Source organism: Budorcas taxicolor, chromosome 17 (genome assembly GCF_023091745.1).
Source record: "Budorcas taxicolor isolate Tak-1 chromosome 17, Takin1.1, whole genome shotgun sequence".
NCBI lineage: Eukaryota > Metazoa > Chordata > Mammalia > Artiodactyla > Bovidae > Budorcas > Budorcas taxicolor.
In genome coordinates, this window is record NC_068926.1 from 43,094,978 (window position 1) to 43,112,460 (window position 17,483).

The following is a 17,483-nucleotide window of genomic DNA, read 5'->3' on the forward strand; positions in this document are numbered from 1 at the left end:
TTGTGCCAATACAAACAGTTCCAGACCCTACATTCCACATAGGTTTACCTTTCTCACCTATATGGATTTCTACTTTAGATTTTACCCTTAAATTCCCTCGATCTCTTGTCCTCTCACTGGGCAACATTCATTGCTCCCTTTGCTTTAAGTCACTACAATATCATATGACTATTTTCATAGATGCTGAAAAAGCTCTTGAAAAGATTCAACATGCATTCATAATGAAGACTCTAGAGAAAATAGAAATAAAGTTATACTTTCTCAACATGATTGTGTGTGTTTCTGTATCTTAATCTATCTTCACTGCTATTTGGCTTTGTAGTAGAAATATTGTCAGCCAGGACAATTAAATAAGAAAAATCATTTTGAGACATAAAGATAAGTAAATGAATAATTAAACTGTCTCTATTTGTAGATATGATGGTATACCTAGAAACTCAAGCAAATTAATGCTAAAACTAGCTCAAATATCAATGAATTGAGTGAATTATCTGGATATAAAGTTAGCATGCCAAACCAATTATCTTCATATATGCAAAAAATAAACAGAAGATATGATAGCAAATATAGTATCATTAAGATGACAACAAATTAGAAAAATATAGAGAGATAAATCTAACAAGAAGAGTGTAAAATCTATACAATAAAAATTTTAATTCTTTATATATGAATAGATAAATAGGATAATAGAATAGAAAAAATAAATAGAATAATGGAATAGAAAGAATAGACATGTAGAATAATAGAATAGAATAATAATAGAAACTCCAAAATTAGACCCTAATACAAATGGAAGTTTAATATATGACAAATTGGCATTTCAGTTCACTGAAGCAAAGATTGACATTAATAAATGGTGAAAGACAATTAGGTCATCATTTGCAAAAAGTTAAAATTATATGGAATACCATACAGAAGAATGGATTATGTATCTAAATGGAAAAATGAAACAATGGATATAATAGAAAGAAACTTGGTAAATTTCTCTTTAGACTTGGTGTTGGGAAAGGCCTTGTAAATGTGATTCAAAATCCAAAAGCAATAAAGGGTTGTTCTCTTTTTGACAACAAAGTGAAAAGCCCAAAACTTTTCAATATTGAGTATGAGTTTGGCTGTTTGTCATAAATGACCTTTATAATGTTGAGATGTGTTCCCTCTATACCAGTTTGATGAGAGCTGTTATCATGACATGACTGAAATAACTTAGCATGCACACATGTTATCATGAGCGGTTGTTGAATTTTGCAAAATTATTTTTCTAAGGAGATAGTCCTGTGATTTTTATCTTTCTTTTTGTTAATGTGGTGTATAGCGTTGAATGATTTGTTAATGTTGAACCTTCTTTGAATAACTGGAATAAATCCCACTTGATCATGATGTATGATCCTCTTTATTATATATTATTAAATTTGATTTTTCTATATTTTGTTGAGGATAATTGCATCTGTACTCATCAGAGATAATATCCTGTGGGTTTCCTTTTTGTAGTGCCATTGTCTGGTTTTGATATTAGGGTAATAGCTGCCATGTAGCATAAATTTGGGAGTGTTCCATCCTCTTTAATTTTTTGGAATAGTTTAAGAAGAATGGATTTCGGTTCTTCTTTATATGTTTGATAAAATTGACCTGTGAAGTTGTCAGGTCCTGGACTTTTGCTTGCTGGGAGTTTTTAAAGTATTAATTCAGTTTTGCTGCTAGTAATCATTCTGTCCAGATTATTTAATTCTTCCTGATTCAGTCTTAGATTATTGTGTTTTTAGAAATATATCCATTTCTTCTAGGCTGTCCAATTTGATGGCAAATCACTATTCATAGTATACTCATAATTTTTTTGTATCTCTGTAATGTTAATTGTAATTTCTCTTTTCTCATTTCTTATTTTTTGGGGTTACTTCTATTTTTATCTTAATGAACGTGGCTAAAGCCTTATGTATCTTGTCTACTTATTATTTTTTTTTTAACTGTTCATTTCATTGATTTTTTCTTCTTTTTTTTCGGCCTCTATTTTATTTATTTCTGCTCATCTTTATTGTTACCATCCTTCTGTTGACTTTAGGCTTTAAATTTTCTTCTTTTTCTAATTTTTAGATGGTAGTTTATATTCTTTATTTGAGAGTTTTCTTGTTCCTGGAACAAGTCTGTACAACTATAAACTTCCTTCATAGAACTTAGAACTGCTTTGCTGCATGCCATAGATTTTGGAAAGTTATGCTTTCATTTTCATTTGCTTCAAAGTGTTTTGTGATTTCTTCTTTGATTTTTTTCACTGATCAATTGTTTTCATTTTGTTTGTTTATTTATAGCGTTTTTTTTAGTCTCATGTGCCTGTTTTTTTTCCCCCCATTTTGCTTCTAATAATTAACTTCTAGTTTCAGATCATTGTGGCAAAAGATGCTTGATATAATTTCTATCCTTTTAAATTTGTTGAGACTTGTGGCCAGTATGTGATCTAACCTGATGAACATTCCATGTTGCTCTTGAGAAGAATGTGCTTTCTGCTGTATTTTATTTTCTTTTTTGTTTTTGATGGAATGTCCTGTGGATTCCTAGCAATTCCAGCTTATCTAATGCATCATTTCAGACCGCCACCTCCTTATTGATTTTCTCCCTAGTTGATCTGTCCATTGATGTAAGTGGGGTGTTAGAGTCTGCTACTATTGTTGCATTGTTGCTGCTTCTCTCTTTATGCCTGTTAATATTTATTGTATATATTTATCATATATATTTATGCATAGAGGCTCTTCTATTAGGTGCACATATTTTAAGAAATGTTATATTTTCTTCTTGTATTAATCATTTTATAATGTCTTTCTTTCCCTTTTACAGACTTGATTTTGAAAAATACTTTCTCTGATATGAGTGTTAATAACCCATCTCTCTTTTTATTTCCATTTGCATGAAATATCTTTTTTCATCCCTTCACTTTCAGTTTCTGTGTATTTCTAGCTCTGAAGTGAGACTTTTATAAGCAGCCTATGCCTGCTGCTAAGTCGCTTCAGTCGTGTTCGACTCTGTGAGACCCCGTAGACGGCAGCCCACCAGATTCCGCTGTCCCTGGGATTCTCCAGGCAAGAACACTGGAGTGGGTTGCCATTTCCTTCTCCAATGCATAAAAGTGAAAAGTGAAAGGGAAGTCGCTTAGTCGTGTCTGACTCCTAGCGACCCCATGGACTGCAGCCTACCAGGCTCCTCCGTCCATGGGATTTGCCAGGCAAGAGTGCTGGAGTGGGGTGCCATTGCCTTCTCCAAGCAACCTATAGATGGATCTTATTTTCACATTCAGTCACCCTACATCTTTTGATTGGCGACTTAGCCATTGACCTTTAAAATGATTATTATACGTATGTACTTTTTGCATTTTGTTATTTGTTCTCCGGCTATTTTCATAGTTTTTTATTGTTCTTTTCTTCCTCTATTAGCTCGTTTCCTGGTGTTTGATGATCTTCTTTACTGATAAGCTTATGTTACTTTCACTCCAGTTTTTGTGCATCCATTGTAGGGTTCTTACTTGTGGCTACCATAAAGTTCATATATGTTGACCTATAACTATATCTACTGTTTTAAACTTGTAGTCACTTATATTCAAACACATCCTAAATGATCTAAATATTTTTAGTCCCTTCCCCTACATTTTATGTTTTCAATGTCATATTTATATCTTCATGTATATCCATTCACTGTTTATTGTAGGTATAAATGATTTTACAATTTTTAAAACCTTTACGCTAGCTTATTTCATGGTTGATCCACAGCCTTTTCTATACATTTGCCTTTACATGTGGGATATTTTTCCCTTACTATAGATTTTAACTTCTTTTTAACCTTTCCTTTTCCAACTGGAGAAGACCCTTTAACACTTCTTGTAGAGTAAGTTAGTGTTGATGAACTCTTAATTTTTGTCTGTCTGAAAAGTTCTTTATCTCTTTAAAATCTAAATAACAATTTTGCTGGTGAAGTATCCTATCCTTTGCCCTTTTAGCACTTTAAATATATCATCCCACGCCCCACATGCCTGAAAAGTTTCTGCAAAAAAATTAACTGATAGCCTTTGAATGTTGCCTTGTATGTGACTCTTTTTCACTTGCTGCCTTCAAAATTAACTATTTTCATTAAAAGTTTGCCATTTTAACTATGATATGTCTTGGTGTGGGTTTCTTTGGTTTCCTCTTGTTTGGGACTCTGTGCTTCCTCCACCTGGATATGTTTCTTTCTTCAAGTTTGGAAAGTTTTCAGCCATAATTTCATAAAATTCATTTTCTATGTTTTTTTGTCTTCTCCTTCTGGAACACCGTATAATGCAAATTTTAGTGTGTTTCATGTGTTCTCAGATGTCCCTTATACCATCCTCAATTTTTGAAATTTTGCTTTTCTTTTTGATATTATGATTGGTTGATGTCCATTCTTCTATCTTTTATATCACATGAATTCTTCTCTATCACTCATCTGCTGTTAATTCATTGTAATCTACTTTTTAAAAAATTTCAGTTATTTTATTCTTCAATTCTTCCTAGTTATTTTTATATTTACTAGTTCTAATTAATTTTTCACTGTTTTAATCTTTTTTTTCCCAAGTTCAGTTAATGTTCTATTACTAATGCTTTGAACTCAACATGATAAATTATTTATTTCATTAGTTATTTTTTTCAGGGATTTATTCTGTTCTTTCATTTGAAATAAATCCATCTGTCTTCCTGTGTTGTTTAACTTTCTTTGGCTTTATCAAGTTAGATGAAACAATTACTTACCCTGGTATTAAAGTTGTATCATTGTGTGGTAGCATTCTTATGCAGCCTGTGTGTGCTCAGTGACTTTGGAAGAGATGAATCTGTAGTGAGCATGGGTCACCTCTTCCCCCAGAGTGTGCTGGCAGTTATTGCCTTCAAGGGAAGTGGAACTAGAAGTGGAAGGGCTTGACCCAGAGTCAGGCATAAACTGGGGCTTCTCTTCTGCTCAGTGGCTGCCACAGCTTGCTACTCCCAAGTTGCTAGAGCATTAGTCCTGAGATATAGGTCCAAATTGATTCTATATCTTCTAAGTGTGTGTCTCCTCCTTCCCAGCAGTGGACCTTCTGTCCTAGTGGGGTTTAATGGCAGAGAAAGAGGGGCTGGGTGATGTGCTGACTCCCAGCTCGCCTGTCAGAGATCCAGACTTCTCCTGACCAGTCACGTCTGTGAGTGCCAGCAATGGCTGTCCATGCCCAGTTTAGATGAACTGCAGGACCTCAGTTTACTATTTAGCCTGCCAAGACTTTCACTTCCCTTTGACAACAACAAGCTTCACCCTCATGGGAAGCTGCATTGGAGCAAGATGGGTGGAGTGGGCACCTGATGCGGGTGAGGGTGTGTGCTGGGATGCTCACAGGAAACCAGCCAGAGCTTCAGGCAGCTTCTGCCTGCTTCCTCTGCCCTCATCACAGAGTGAGCATGTGTGTGCAAGTGACTCACATCAGAGTCTAGGATTCTCAGAGCCCTCTTGGTTTTCAATCCAGCTAAGGGCACTTGTCTTCCTGGTGTTGGATTCCAGGGCTGGGATGCCCGACTTGAGATTTGAACCCCTCATTCCCCAAGGGGTATCTCTGAGCCCAAATCATCACACTCCTCTTCTGTTCTCCTTCCTACAAGCACAGGTCCTAATCTGATCGCTTCTGCTCCCTTCCTATCTGGTTACATGGGGATCTTCCTTTACAGGTTTGGCTGTGGATGAGTCATTCTGCTTGTCTCCAGTTTGACTGCAGTGAGAACTGCTCCCCATATAGATGCTTTTTTGGTTGTGTCCACGGGGTAGGCAAGCTCCTTGTTCCCCTACTCTACCATCTTAATCCCCTCCTTCTGATTTTTCACCCCTTTAATGTTACTGTGTTGACAGTAATGGGATTTGTGAAACTCTTCTCAGAGTGTCTGGTTTTTTTTTTTTCTAAATAGCCCTAATTTTTTCCAGGTCAGTTAGTTAGTCTCTTTTCCTGAGTTCCAAGATTCTTCATCTCAATCCATAAAGAAAATCGCTCTCTAGAGTTGACAGTTTTGTCCATGCAACTTAGCTTTGTCTACAATTCCCTTAGTATAATATTCTTTTACTAAAATAAAAAAAAAAAGGCTTTGTTCTTTGATGCTTTATGTAAGTTTTTATTTGGTCATTCAATTCACTTCCTTATGTCAATGAACTTCCTTATGTCAATGTTTATGAGCATTTCTGTCTTTAGAATTTCACTAAATTTCACAACACACTGGTACTTGTGCTTTGATGTCTATTTGTCTCACACTCATTAGGACATTTCCCTTCACTACCTCCAAACATGCTGTGTCTTACATCAGTTTTGAGCCTTCTCTGTTTATCGTTTCTTCCAAAAGGATGTTAGGGTAAGAATTAGGGATGCCATTGTACTTAGCCCACCAACTGCTTATTAAGACTATGGAAATTCATGGCTATTTCTTTGGGACTTGACAAACTAGTTTGTATTCATGAGACACAAAGAACTTCAGGTCCAAGAGGAAAAGACTTTCTTGTTTCTGATGACCATTTTGTAAGCTGCCTGTCTGGAACATTTTAACAAATAACCTTCAGCTTTAATGACAGATTCTTGATTCTTATCTGAAATGCTTTGCATACTTTTATACTTGGTTCACACTGGCATATATCAACCACAATAAAACAATACTTTTTGTATTTCTCCTGCAAAGCTATTTTTCTTTTAGTTCTAGATCATCAGTTTCCAACATTTCACAATAAGAAAATCTTGGTCACATGTATTTCTGAACATCAGAAAGCATAGCACCAATTGCATTGTCCCGCAATGTAGTTACTGTCTTCAAGAAGTGTTTGTTGTATTAGTGGACAAATACCATATCTGTTTTCCATGTTCAATATTGTCACCAATACTGGCTTTATTTACTGTTGTATAGAAATTGATTCTCCCTAACTAATCTTTCAGAGTACCGGTTAGATTTTCCTACAGTATGCTATAGTAATAATCTCAAAATCTCAGTGAGATACAGAAATATAAATTTCAGTCTCACAGTGGTTGTATGTTGGTTAAAGACTGCTGGTCACTCCACTTCTCTCCCCTGATGGACCCAAGCAAGATGAGTAGCCAATATCTAGGACAATCTTGGCACAACTGAAAGAGCAATGTCAGAACCACTTGATATCTCATAAGACTTTTTCCCAGAAATAGCACACATCATTTCTACAAATATTTCTTGGCTCAGCTGCTCCTTGGCCCAGCCTGACATCTTGTGAGGATGGGCTCAGTAGGAGAGGGGAAACCTCGACAATAACACAACCTAACGCAATTGCTCTCGATGAAAATATTTGCTTCTCTTCCCATGCACATAAACTATTCTCACCCTCTTCTCAAAGGATCTAACCCCAAGGCCACAGTTCCAAGAATTGTGATAATCTTAACATTGTCTCCATGTGGCTCTTCTTTATCTATAAACCTATTAACTAGGAAGTTATTTTTTCCTTCATTCCCCAGACACACCAAAACCAAGGGTTGAATAAATCCAGAAAACCACAACAAACATTGCTTTTCAGAAAGAGAAAGGGGAGGCATAGGGCCATTCCTAGGACACAGCGATTCTGTAATCTTATTGGGAGGATGTACTAGCCCTACCCCAAGGGTAGGTCATGTTCCTTCCCTTGGAGGAGATCCATGATTCTCCATGGCTCTTGGATCCCTCTTCTGAAACACATTATTCTTCTCAACCATAGATGAGAAAACATTGAAGAATATGCTATTTTGGGTGAATACACAGATTTTCAACTTTCCCCCTGGGTATAGACATGTCTGGGAGGCGAGGCATTCAAAAGGCTAGTTTAAATCTTAGACAGTCACCATCCTTTAGTTCAGACAAGTGGTTCTTTAGAAAGTAATTCCTTCTCAAAAACATAGCTGAGTTTTTATCTCTGTGATTCACATCAATTCTATATGTCCATAACCTCAGTCACAATTCTTTACAAAATATGACCTGATTATAGGTTTACTGAGTTTTTTAATTCTATGAATGGCTCCATCTATTGCTCTCCGAGCTCTGGGTTATTGTGTTCTATTTTTCAGTCATAGTATCCCTTTTCTATCTTGTCACTAAAACCCTGAAGTATAGAGTTTAATATTAATCATATGTATCATATAAAAGATTATAGGAATGGCAAAGACCTGCATACATTTTCCTTAGATTTCCTTTTGGCAACACTGCATGGTAGTTATTGGAATTTATAATCACCTTCCAGGAACCAGCTCATTCAGTCTGTAGTCTCAGTTAGCACCTTATCTAGTGAAGTGATCTTAAACCTACTCCAGTATTCTTTCCTGGAAAATCCCATGGACCGAGGAGCCTGGTAGGTACAGTCCATAGGGTCACAAAGAGTCAGACATGACTGAACGACTTCATTTTCACTTTTTTAACCTCTTCACCTGGTCAAGTGACCCAAACCTTCTTTTCTTTTTTTAACTTTTTATTTTGATATAATTCAAACTTACAGAAAAGTTGCAACAGTAGTACAAATAACTCCCATATATCTTTTTTACTCAGATTTATCAGTTATTGTCATTTTTATCCCATCTACTTTTTCATCACTTCTGTATATATGTATATGTATATTACAGTTTTCGGAACTATTCAAGAGTTAAGTTGGAACGTTATGCCCTTTTATCACTAAACACTTTCAGTTCAGTTCAGTTCAGTCACTCAGTTGTGTCCAACTATTTGCGACCCAATGGACTGCAGCATGTCAGGCTTCTTCCCTGTCCTTCACCAACTCCTAGAGCCTATTCAGACTCATCAGTCAGTGATACCATCCAAACCATCTCATCCTGTCATCCCCTTCTCCTCCTTCCTTCAATGTTTCCCAGCATCAGGGTCTTTCCAATGATTCAGTTCTCTACATCAAGTGGCTAAAGTATTGGTGTTTCAGCTTCAGCATCAGTCCATCCAATTAATATTCAGGACTGATATTCTTTAGGATTGACTGGTTGTATCTCCTCACAATCCAAAGGACTCTCAAGAGTCTTCTCCAACAGCACAGTTCAAAAGCATCAATTCTTCAGCAATCAGCTTTCTTCATAGTCCAACTTTCACATCCTTACATGACTACTGGTAATACCATATCTTTGACTAGATAGAAATTTGTTGGCAAAGTAATGTCCCTGCTTTTTAATATGCTGTCTAGGCTGGTCATAGATTGTCTTCCAAGGAGCAAGTGTCTTTTAATTTCATTGCTGTAGTCACCATCTGCAGTGATTTTGGAGCCCAAGAAAATAAAGTCTGTCACTGTTTCCATTGTTTTCCCATCTATTTGCCATAAAGTGTGATAGGGCCAGATACCATGATCTTAGTTTTCTGAATGTTGAGTTTTAAGTCAACTTTTTCACTCTCTTTTTTCACTTACATCAAGGCTGTTCAATTCTTCACTCTCTGCCATAAGGGTGATGTCATCTGCATATCTATGGTTATTGATGTTTCTCCCGACAATCTTGATTCCAGTTTGTGCTTCATCCAGTCCGGCATTTCACACAATGTGCTCTGCATATGTGTTAAATAAGCAAGATAACAATATGCAGCCTTGATGTACTCATTTCCCTATTTGGAACCAGTCTGTTGTTACATGTCCAGTTCCAACTGTTGCTTCTTGACCTGCATACAGACTTCTTAGGAGGCAGGTAAGGTGGTCTGGTATTTCATCTCTTTAAGAATTTTCCACAGTTTGTTGTGATCCACACAGTTAAAGGCTTTGGCATAGTCAATAAGGCAGAAGTAGATGTTTTTCTGGAATTTTCTTGCTTTTTTGATGATCCAACTGATGTTGGCAATTTGATCTCTGGTTCCTCTGCCTTTTCTAAATCCAATGTGAACATCTGGAAGTTTTTGGTTGATATACTATTGAAGTCTAGCTTGGAGAATTTTGAGCATTACTTTGCTAGTTCATGAGATGGGTGCAACTGTGTGGTAGGTTGAACATTCTTTGGCATTGCCTTTCTTTGGGATTGGAATGAAAACTGACTTTTTCCAGTCTTGTGGCCACTGCTGAGCTTTGCTTTGCTAAACACTTTAGTGGATGTTTTCTCAGAATATTTTCTGGCATAACCAAGTTACAGTAATCAATTTAAGAGATTTATCATTGATAAAATACTATTAGGTGATCCAAAGTTTCAGTCTTTGAATTCCTTTATTGTTATTGGTCTTGCTTCTTCAGCTTTTGTATTCTATCATTAAAATTTACCACAGGATTGAGAAATTTGATTATGTGTCCCAGAGAATTCCCTGGTTTCCAGTCCCCAGTTAGAATATTAACTCTTTCCCAGTCTGTTGGCAAAACTATTAACAGAAGTTTATTCTGTTTAATGAGATTGTGGTTGACATACTTTGTGTGTGTGTCTATGTATGATTTCAAATGTCTTTTTTTTTTCAAGAGCAGGTAGCAACAATGTAATTAGAAAAAAACAGAATTTTAAGATAATATGTTACTACAGAATAAGTCATGAGTCAAAAATAAATTTGCAAATATGGTGCAGTTTATTGTCCAAGTCACTGCCATTGTCATCATAGTTAAAATTATGTCCATCACCACCCTTAGGATGCCTCTTGGTAGGACCATGACAACCTGTATACAGCCCCTTCCTCCACACTCAGACACAGCCCCACCCAGACTTTGTAGGTTTAGTAACTTACCAAATAGCATTTTCCTTTTTCTATTAAAAAACAATATTAGGCTGTATTTTACAAAGGTACTTTACTATGAATACATGTTTGATTAAATGACAAAATATTTATGGGAACTGAATTAAATGAGTGCATGTGTTTTTCTTTCATGAATGGTGCTTATTTACAGAAAAATATGTAATTTGTACATGAAAAATTAAATATATCAAAAGAAAATTGGGTTAATTAGGATATGTTATACCTCTGAGTCCATATCCTGGCTTAACTTCTGTTTCCCATGAAAACGGTATCACAATCATGCCTACTTTGTGAGGTTGTCTTGTTTTTTAAGAATACATGAAATAATTTACACAGAAAAAAAAAAAAGAGTTCGTAAAAGTAACTATTCATACGGAGCACTTATTAGTTAGCTATTATACAACTTGATGAACAAGTCACCAAGCTAAGTCTATTTAGGGCTGTTGGTTTACTCTGGGATTGCAAGTACTACCTTAATCATGAAACTGATCTCTCTGGATAAGAGGTCTCAACAAGCTCAAGGGGGAGCAATGTGGGAATTATTGTTAAAATAGTGTATGACAAAATATTAAGAAGAGGGATATAGTGTTCTGAAAAACAGATTTTAAAAACACATGTACACCTATGGCGGATTCATGTTGATGTATGGCAAAACCAATACAGTATTGTAGAGTAAAATAAAGTAAAATATATATATATATATACATCATATATATGTATATAGCAAATATAGATGCTACTGTAGAACAAATAAACAAATAAATAAAATGCATGTGGTTGAAGACCATGATTCAAAGCCTCCTTTTCATCCAATGGGTCAGTCATTTGACTTTTAGATTGTACAGATGAAGGACCAGAATTGTGTAAAAGTTTAGATTGAGACCAAAGATCAGTTATGACTCAGTTTATCAGGCTATTTAACTTTATCTAAGATTGTGAAATAAATCACTGTTACATATGTGTGCATGCTAAGTCACTCAGTTGTGTCTGACTCTTTGCAACCCTGTCAACTGTAGCCCTCCAGGCTCCTCTGCCCATGGATTCTCAGGGTAAGGATACTGAAGTGGGTTTCCATGCCCTCCTCCAGAGGATCTTCCTGACCCAGGGATCAAACCCATGTCTCTTATGTCTCCTGCACTGGCAAGTGGGTTCTTTACCACTAGCACTACCTGGGAAGCCCCTATTCTTAACATCTACCTATGATAAAATGATGGTGCAGAAGGACTGCCTTTTTTAAAGTTTTATTTTCTTCCTGAGAAGAGCTTGAATCTCGATACCATCATGGAATACCTTGTTAGCTTTTCTCCAGATGAAAATTAACTAATTTATGTCTTTTTAAAAATTATTTATTTATTTTAATTGGAAGCTAATTACTTTATAATATTGTGGTGGTTTTTGCCATTCATTGACATGAATCAGCCATGGGTGTACATGTGTTCCCCATCCTGAACCCCCCTCCCACCTCCCTCCCCATCCTATTCCTCAGGGTCATCCCAGTGCACCAGCCCTGAGCACTCTGTCTCATGCATCAAACCTGGACTGGCGATCTATTTCACATATAGGCTGTTTTCTTTTTTAATTGAAATTGTTCTTCAACTGCCCTATTCTTTGATCCTCGGTAATCATCCTAGCTACTCATCTCTACAAGTATCTCAGCCCCACTTTGCTCTTGTGGGTGGAATTCCAGATTGACACTTCCCCAAATCCTCAAAACAGTCCATCTATGGCCTGAGGGCTGCTTCTCCTATTGTTCAAACAATGTCAGAAACTTCAAGATTCAGCTAAAAATTCTGTTTTAAAAACCCTTTAGGGAAAAGTTACTCTCTATTTTGAATTCGTGTATTTAATTCCTTTCCTACTAGTCCCTTGGTTTGTTTAAATTTGGCTTTCAACCTGTTTGTCTTGGGGCTGTAGAAGCAAAGAGAACTACACTGAAGTGCCATGTCAAGCCACATTCTCTCATTTCATTACTGCATCAGTTTTCTGACTCGGGAAAAAAAAAAAGATACCATGGTCTTCTCCTCTGTCAATTAATTTATTTTTCTTTAAATGGCATCATATCCAAAGCCTTTTACTATGGTTAATAGTTAATATCTTCAGCATGAGGGAGATAGAGAAAAAGGAAAGAAGTGAAAAATGAAAAGGGCCTCTGATTTAAAAATTAAAAAACATTAGAGTAGAAGAAAAGACAGCTAAGGAGAAGGTGGAATCTCTTTAATGCTTCCCTACCAAATGGTGTTAATAAAATAAATAAATGTAATGGTAACAATAGCTGCCCCAAAACAGAGTGGAAACAAAACCTAAACTCAGAATTACTTTCCAATTTAGCCACTGTTATCAATGCTAATAATTCTTATCACAAAACGACAGTAGATTGGAAAATAAAATCCAGAATGATGTTAATTAATTACTAGTATTTTCATTAATACATGTGCAAAGAAAGCTGGAATAAAAAACCATTTGTTGGCTTATACCGCAGTAGTAACTTTGGCAGGAATAAACACTCCATGGGTAGAAATATAATGAGAAAAATTACATTTGCACACTATACTTGCATAGTGTGCAAATATAGCCCTAAATATTTTCTAATTCTCAATCGAAAAGCTATAATTTTACAGTGGATAAGCCTGGCAGATACAACTTTAGTGAAATTTTCTGTTTACACCTCCAGTAATGAAACATATAAATGTCATATAGTCCTTAGTATAATGGATTGAGGAAAGCACAAAATAACTTCTCTGATATTTTTGAAAAAATAAAATCAGAGCTTAAACATCAGTTCAGTTCAGTTCAGTCGCTCAGTTGTGTCCGACTCTTTGCGACCCCATCAATCTCAGCACGCCAGGCCTCCCTGTCCATCACCATCTCCTGGAGTTCACTCAGACTCACGTCCATCGAGTTCGTGATGCCATCCAGCCATCTCATCCTCGGTCGTCCCCTTCTCCTCCTGCCCCCAGTCCCTCCCAGCATCAGAGTTTTTTCCAATGAGTCAACTCTTCACATGAGGTGGCCAAAGTACTGGAGTTTCAGTTTTAGCATCATTCCTTCCAAAGAAATCCCAGGGTTGATCTCCTTCAGAATGGACTGGTTGGATCTCCTTGCAGTCCAAGGGACTCTCAAGAGTCTTCTCCAACACCACACTTCAAAAGCATCAATTCTTCGCCACTCAGCCTTCTTCACAGTCCAACTCTCACATCCATACATGACCACAGGAGAAACCATAGCCTTGACTAGACGGACCTTAGTCGGCAAAGTAATGTCCCTGCTTTTGAATATGCTATCTAGGTTGGTCATAACTTTTCTTCCAAGGAGTTAGCGTCTTTTAATTTCATGGCTGCAGTCACCATCTGCAGTGAGTCTGGAGCCCAAAAAAATAAAGTCTGACACTGTTTCCAGTGTTTCGCCATCTATTTCCCATGAAGTGATGGGACCAGATGCCATGATCTTCATTTTCTGAATGTTGAGCTTTAGGCCAAATTTTTCGCTCTCCTCTTTCACTTTCATCAAGAGGCTTTTTAGCTCCTCTTCACTTTCTGCCATAAGGGTAGTGTCATCTGCATATCTGAGGTTATTGATATTTCTCCCGGCAATCTTGATTCCAGCTTGTGTTTCTTCCAGTCCAGCGTTTCTCATGATGTGCTCTGCATAAACATGAGGTAATATCAGATTAACTCAAATGAGAGAAAATACACAAAATTACTGGCCTAACCCACTCCAATATTCTTGCCTGGAGAATCCCAGGGACAGAGGAGGCTAGTGGGCTGCAATCTATGGGGTCGCACAGAGTCGGACACGACTGAAGAGACTTAGCAGCAGCAGCAGCAGCAGCAGCAGCAGTCTTCCATGGTGTCAAGTTTATGAAGGACTGGATGGCTGGGAAATGTCACAGATTGGAGGATGTTGAAGACAGTTCAGTTCAGTCCAGTCGCTCAGTCATGTCTGACTCTTTGCGACCCCTTGGAGTGCAGTACGCCAGGCCTCCCTGTCCATCATCAACTCTCACAACTTACTCAAACTCCTGTCCATTGAGTTGGTGATGCCATCCAACCATCTCATCCTCTGTCGTTCCCTTCTCCTGCCTTCAATCTTTCCCAGCATCAGGGGCTTTTCCAATGAGAAAGTCCTTCATATCAGGTAGCCAAGTATTAGAGTTTTAGCTTCAGCATCAGTCCTTTCAATGAATATTCAAGACTAATTTCCATTAGGGTTGACTGGTTGTATCTTTTTGCAGTCAAAGGGTCTCTCAAGAGTCTTCTCCAACACCACAGTTCAAAAGCATTAGCTCTTCAGCACTCAGCTTTCTTCATAGTCCAACTCTCACATCCATACGTGACTACTGGAAAAACCATAGCTTTACACTAGATGGAAACGTGTTGGCAAAGTAATGTCTCTGCTTTTTAATATGTTGTCTATGTTGTTGATAGCTTTTCTTTCAAGGAGAAAGTGTCTTTTCATATCATGGCTGCAGTCACCATCTGCAGTGATTTTGGATCCCCCCAAAAATACAGTCTGTTGCTGTTTCCACGGTTTCCCCATCTATTTGCTATGAAGTGATGGGACCAGATGCCATGATATTAGTTTTCTGAATGTTGAGTTTTTAGCCAACTTTTTCTCTCTCTTCTTTTATTTTCATCAAGAGGCTTTTTAGTTCTTTGCTTTCTGCCATAAGGATGGTGTCATCTGCATATCTGAGCTTATTAATATTTCTCTTGGCAATCTTGATTCCAGCTTTTGCTTCACCCAGCCCAGCTTTTCTCATGATATACTCTTCATATAAGTAAAATAAGCAGGGTGACAATATACAGCCTTGACGTAGTCCTTTCCCTATTTGGAACCAGTCTGTTGTTCCATGTCCAGTTGCTTCCTGACCTGCATATAGATTTCTTAAGAGGCAGATCAGGCGATCTGGTATTCTCATCTCTTGAAGAATATTCCACAATTTGTTGTGATCCACACAGTCAAAGGATTTGGCATAGGCAATAAAGCAGAAATTGATATTTTTCTGGAACTCTCTTGCTTTTTCAGTGAGCCAGCAGATGTTGGCAATTTGATCGCTTGTTCCTCTGCCTTTTCTAAACCCAGCTTGAACATCTGGAAGTTCATGGTTCATGTACTTTTGAAGCCTGGCTTGGAGAATTTTGAGCATTACTTTACTAGCATGTGAGATGAGTGCAATTGTGTGGTAGTTTGAACATTCTTTGGCATTGCCTTTCTTTGGGATTGGACTGAAAACTGACCTTTTCCAGTCCTGTGGCCACTGCTGAGTTTTCCAAATTTGCTGGCATATTGAGTGCAGCGCTTTCACAGCATCATCTTTTAGGATTTGAAATAGCTCAACTGGAATTCCATCACCTCCACTAGATTTGTTTGTAGTGATGCTTCCTAAGGCCCACTTGACTTCACATTCCAGGATGTCTGGCTCTAGGTGAGTGATCACACCATCATGATTGCCTTGGTCGTGAAGATATTTTTTGTACAGTTCTCAAAGAATGGCCTCGTGTAGTATGTGCTTAACTAAAGAAGGTTACATAGTTTATGAAGTGTCTGTGGATGGCACATGATAAACCTTCTCTGTTTAGTTTTAGGTTATTTTGTTTTCTGCATCTAACACCAAATAAAAAGTTTAAAATTTTATTTTCATCCTGTTAGAAAAGCAAATATCAAATTCCTTATAATTAACAGTAAACTTATGTGAAACTACTTGCCTGTCCTTTTGACCTACGTGTACGTGTGCTAAGTTGCATTAGTCCTGTCTGTTTGTGACCCTATGGTCTGTAACCTGTCAGGTTCCTCTGTCCATAGGATTTCCCAGTCAGGAATACAGGAGTGGGTTTCCATGCCCTTCTCCAGGGTATCTTTCTGAGCCAGGGACTGAACCTGCATCTCTTACATTTTCTGCATTGGCAGGCAGATTTTTTTTTTTTTTTTAACCACTAATGCCAACTGGGAATCCAGTCTTTTTCCCTAATCTCTTCCTAAACTAGAAAACACACATAACAGCCCAAACATACAGTTGCTGGTGAAAAGTGAAAGTGTTAGTTGCTCAGTTGTGTCCAATTCTTTGTGACCCCATGGACTGTCTGTAGCCCACCAAGTTCCTCTGTCCATGGAATTCTCCAGGAAAGAATACTGGAGTGGGAGTGGGTAGTCATTCTCTTCTGCAGGGAATTTTCACAACCCAGGGATTGACCCTTGATCTCCCACACTGCAGGTAGATTCTTTGCCATCTGAACCACCAGGGAAATTGCTGATATTCAAACTATATTATGAAAGGTGTGACACTAGAATTTTTCACTCAGACTGACTCAAAAGGAAGATAACCAACCATGTTTACTCAAATATATATATATTTATATATTTAAAGTTGGTGATACTACAGAACTTTAAATTGCAAAACATTTCCCAATGTAGTTACAACCATAACTTCATTCTTTGTAACTAATCTGTATCTCAGAAAACTCTCCAGAATATTTCTTAAGCCTGATTTCTATTTTCATTTTTTACAGTTTGAGCAACAGGATTTAAATTTTATAAAAGTAAGCAAAATAACCCTGAAAGTTTTCTTTTCTGGAAGGGCAGGATTCTTTGACAATTCCTCTCTGTTCAGTGGCATCTACACCCCATTTGTCCATTCTTGCTTTCAAAGATGCATCATGCCAGTTTCAAAGTCTGATTCTTACTTAACAGCTTTCACTTTTTTTCATAGATGACACACTCTTGATGTCTAAGCCACCATGTAAGAGAGTAACTCCCCACTGCATAGATGATGTGAAGAAATCATGAGAATACGTGGAGAGACCAAGTGGG